We start from the raw sequence: 4,873 nt of genomic DNA on the forward strand, positions 1-4,873 counted from the left end.
GTATTTGTATGTGGATCTTTGGTTGTTCGGGTTTTCTCCCAGCGTAAGATTCGAAGTATCTAGGCAATGCGTTTCGATGAAGTCTCATTCATCATCTTCAGGCTTCTGTCTTCGGCTCTTGCTTCTCAGAGTGATGTGAGATTGCAGCTGCTTCTTCCTTTTAACTGCTAGTGGGGGTGGGACTTGATTGGGTGGGGGCTTGGCTGTGTTCTGATTGGGTGGGGGTGTGTTCTCATTGGTAGGGGGTTTGGCTGTGTTCTGATTGGTTGGGGGGTTGGCAGTGTTCTGATTGCTTGGAGCGTGTTCTGTTCAGGTGGGGGCTTGGTTGTGCTCAGGTTAGTCTTAGTTGCTGGGGATTTGAGTTGGTGAGCTGTGATGTTGCTGTTTGGCTTCGAGTTCGTGGTCGTGCTGCATCTTCATAGTGGGTGTCGGTTTGCTTCATGTATGGCTCGGAGGGGTTTGAAGTGGGTAGTGATGCGGCTGCAGTGCAGCTTCTGGTCCATGGTTGTGTCTCATCTTCTGAGTGGGTGTGAGTCTGTTTTCTACATGGAAGTGTGGTGGTGGCATCTTGTGTGGCTCTCATGGGTGTGGGTCTGGTGTTGTTCTTCATGTTAGGTATTCGTCTGTTCATGAGGGCGGGTTTCCAAATGGCTGGAGGCGGGAGGTGTCATCTCGTTTGTTCATGCTGTGTGGGCGTTTTTCTATCTCTATGGCTTCTCTGATTATTCTGCTGTTGAAGTGTTCGGTTTTGGCGATAGTTCTGGTATTTTTAAAATCAATTTCATGTCCTGTGGCTTTGAGGTGTTGGACCAGGGAAGAGGTCGTTTCTTCTTTTTTGATTGAGTTCTTATGTTCTTCAATGCGTGCACTTAGGTGTCATCTACGTATCTGAGCCAGAGTTTGGGTTTGTGGTCGTATTTTTCTAGAGCTTGTGTTTCAAAGTGTTCCATGTAGAGGTTTGCGATGACAGGTGAGAGGGGTGATCCCATGGGTGCTCCTTCTATTTGTTTGTATTTTTGTCCAATGAAGGTGAAGTATGTATTGGATAGGCAGTGGTTGGTCAGATCTAGGATGTGCTTGGGGGGGTTGTATTTGTCTTGGATGGCTGTCAAGGCTTCTTTTATTGGCACTTGGGTGAAGAGGGATATGACATTGAAGCTTACTAGTAGGTCGCTAGGTTGTAAGTTTTGTTTCCTCCAACCAATCAGAACACTGCCAACCCCCCACCCAATCAGAACACAGCCAAGCCCCCACCCAATCAAGTCCCACCCCCACTAGCAGTTAAAAGGAAGAAGCAGCTGCAATCTCACATCACTCTGAGAAGCAAGAGCCGAAGACAGAAGCCTGAAGATGATGAATGAGACTTCATCGAAACGTTGCCTAGATACTTCGAATCTTACGCGGGAGAAAACCCGAACAACCAAAGATCCACATATATATATATATATATATACATATACACATATACACATATACATATACATACACACACACACACACACACACGTGCGCGCACACACACACACACACACACACACACACATATATATATATATATATATATATATATATATATATATATATATATATATATATCTTTTCTGTCTCACCTGTGACCACGAGGTGAGAGTCCAAGCCTCAAAGGGATATAAATAAACAGACAGGATCAGGAACAACAGAGTTAAATTCCTTTGACTGGAGAAGTTCCTTGGCAGTCTTCCAGAAGCTGCCTGCCAAGTCCGATAACAAACAAGACCATAAATCAAAAGGCAGACTTTGCACAGAGGATTTGTCCAAGCTGCTTTTTCAAATAAACAAATTGTACCGAATGGGGATTCAGAGCTAACACGCCCTCTTTTATGTCCTGAGTGGCATGTCCGTCTCTCAAATCAGTTCCTGATTTGACATTTCCTTTACGTTGAATTTCACGCTTCTGCCTGCGTCTTTGCCTTGCATCAAACCAGCATTCCGTAGCTTGATCCTCAGCCAAGGACTCTGGCATGCTCTGCCGACACCTGAGGCACAACCAGGGAGGAAGGTCCTGGGGAGGGAGATGATTCCGAAACTTCCAGCAAGGCAGGCTCAAAACTCAAGGCCAAATCCTCCTCTTCCTCATTACTCGAGTTTGTGTCTTCTAACAGAGCAGGCTCAACCTCCGAGTCACAACACTATCCTCACCGCAGGGCCCTTGCCCCGAGTCTGACGATTCGGATGCGATTTCAATGGAAACTGCGCATGGAATCTCTGGATAAGGTCTGGGGCTTGAATCGTAGAAGCATCTTTCCAGGAAAGAGCCTCTGGTCCATCCCCTAGCCGCTCGACAAAATATTGAAATGGTCCTTTCAACCAGCAAGAATCTATAATGCCGACCACCGTGTCGTCAGCAGCAGGATCATTGCCGGGTATAGATGGAGAACTTGTACCAGTGGGGGAACGGAGAGTACACGATGGGGCATCAGGAACCAGAAGGGAACGGTAGAAGACAAGATGAATGCGCATAGAGCACTGCAGGGTGAGCTGATATGTAACGGGATTGATGACCGCCTCGATAGGGAAGGGACCAATGAAACGATGGTCCAACTTCTTGAATGGACGGTCGACCCATAGATGCTTCATGGATAACCACACCCTGTCTCCCACAGCCAACGGAGGCGTCGCGCGACGCGAACGATCGGCGAACCTTTTATAGTCCACCTTAGCCCGTTCCAATTGCTGCGATACCAATTGATGAACCGAATGCAGTTCCGACAAGAAGTCCCGCATCTCGGGAACCGGAGAATCCACGATAGACAATGGGAAAAACCTTGGATGGAAACCCATATTTGCATAAAAAGGTGTCACGTGAGTGGAGGTGTGCTGAGAGTTATTGAAGGCAAACTCCACCAACGGGAGGTAAGTCACCCAATCATTCTGTTGGTGGTTAACAAAACATCGTAAATATTGGGCGAGGATGCCAATCACCTTCTCCATCCCACCATCAGTCTCCGGATGGTGCGCCAACGACAAGCACACCTGCACCTGCAACGCGGTCATCAGGCTCTTCCAAAATTGCGTGGTAAACTGGACACCGCGATCCGAAACCACCCTGTCCGGTGAACCATGCAGACGGAAAACGTGTTGTAAGAATAACTGGGCAGTAGTACGAGCCGACAGTAACCTCCGACAGGGGATAAAATGAGCCATCTTAGTTAACATATCAACCACCACGAGCACCGTCGTATACCCTGACGAAGAGGGCAAATGTGTTAAAAAATCCATGAAAATTGCCCCCCATGGTTGAAGGAGACCAGGAGGCGCGCCCGTCGCAGCTTTCGCTTGCCGGCACTGTACGCAGGACGCAACGTAGGCGTAGACATCATGTCGGACTCGAGGCCACCAAAAAATCTGTGTGACCAGATGAAGGGTCTTAAAAAATCCAAAATGGCCAGCAACAGGGTTGTCATGACATTGAGTCATGATGAGGGCTCTAAGTGTCCTTGTGGGCACGTACAACCAGCCCCAATGTTGTAGTAAGCCCTCCTCCAAAGTCCATGGGGAGTCAGGTCCAATTTCCCCCATTCTCTGCTGCGACCAAGCGTCTAAGCGCTGCGCCTCTCGTATCCGAGTCCGCAAAACCACCGGTTCCTGGATAACGGCCCAAGATTCCGGTGGTAGCACCGTATGAGAAGGAAGAGGGTCCTCGGGACAAAGGTACTCCAGTTTATGGGACAGGGCATCTGCTCTCCGGTTCTGACCACTGGGGATATAAGTCACAAAAAAGTTGAACCGAGCAAAGAACAACGACCACCGAATCTGTCACTGGTTCAACTTCCTCTCAGTGGTCAAGTGCTCCAAATTACGATGATCCATCCAAACCTCCACCTTGTGCTGGGCCCCCTCAAAATGATGTTGCCAGGTCTCAAACGCAGCCTTGATAGCCAACAACTCTTTTTCCCAGATATTATAGTTGCGCTCGGACAAAGTGAGTTTCCGAGAATAGTAAGCGCAAGGAAAAAGAGTAGCGCCATCCATTGGGGCTTGCAACAACACCGCCCCAATAGCCACGTTGGACGCATCCGTCTCCACCACAAACAGACGATGTGGATCAGGATGCCTCAGGATAGGTTCTGCGACGAAGGCCTTTTTAAGAGCTTCAAAGGCCTGTTGCTGCAGGGGCCCCCACTGGAATGGGACTTTTTTTCTAAGGAGCTGAGTGATGGGATCCATGAGCTTGGCAAAACCCGGGATGAAGGTCCGATAATAATTAGCGAACCCCAAGAGACGTTGAACGTCTTTTACTCGACGAGGGGGTTCCCAACTACACAAAGCCTCCACCTTACGCGGGTCCATGGCAATGCCTTCAGGGGAGATGATGTGCCCCAAGAACTCTATGGAAGTCTGGAAAAAGAGGCATTTCTCCAGCTTCGTATAAAGTTGATGCTCCCGAAGACGCTGTAAAACCAAGCGAACATGTTGAAGGTGGCTGTCCCTAGACCTGGAATAGATTAAAATGTCGTTCAGGTACACCACCACGAATCGATCAAGCATGTCCCGGAACACGTCGTTCATCAGGTGCTGGAAGACCACGGGAGCGTTGGTCAACCCGAACGGCATTACGGTGTATTCAAAATGACCGTATCTGGTGCCAAACGCCACCTTCCATTCATCCCCCTCTCGCATCTGCACCAAGTTGTAGGCCCCTCGAAGATCGAGCTTGGTGAAAATAGTAGCCTCCCGTAACCGCTCCATCAACTCTGGAATGAGTGGCAAGGGATAACTATTCCTCACCATAATGGCGTTCAACCGGCGGTAGTCGCAGCACAAGAGCAAATCTCCCGTCTTCTTTTTCACGAAAAGAATGGGAGCAGAAAGAGGGGACGACGACGGCTGGATA

General features: G+C 48.9%; 1 pseudogene; it reads right to left on the minus strand.

The window, feature by feature from the left end:
- Nucleotides 1-3,538: 3,538 nt before the first annotated feature.
- Nucleotides 3,539-4,544, minus strand: LOC148123742 (uncharacterized; annotated as a pseudogene).
- Nucleotides 4,545-4,873: the final 329 nt, after the last annotated feature.

Source organism: Pseudonaja textilis, unplaced genomic scaffold (genome assembly GCF_049901715.1).
Source record: "Pseudonaja textilis isolate UNSWEBS1 unplaced genomic scaffold, rPseTex1.2 PTEXSCF20, whole genome shotgun sequence".
Lineage (NCBI taxonomy): Eukaryota > Metazoa > Chordata > Lepidosauria > Squamata > Elapidae > Pseudonaja > Pseudonaja textilis.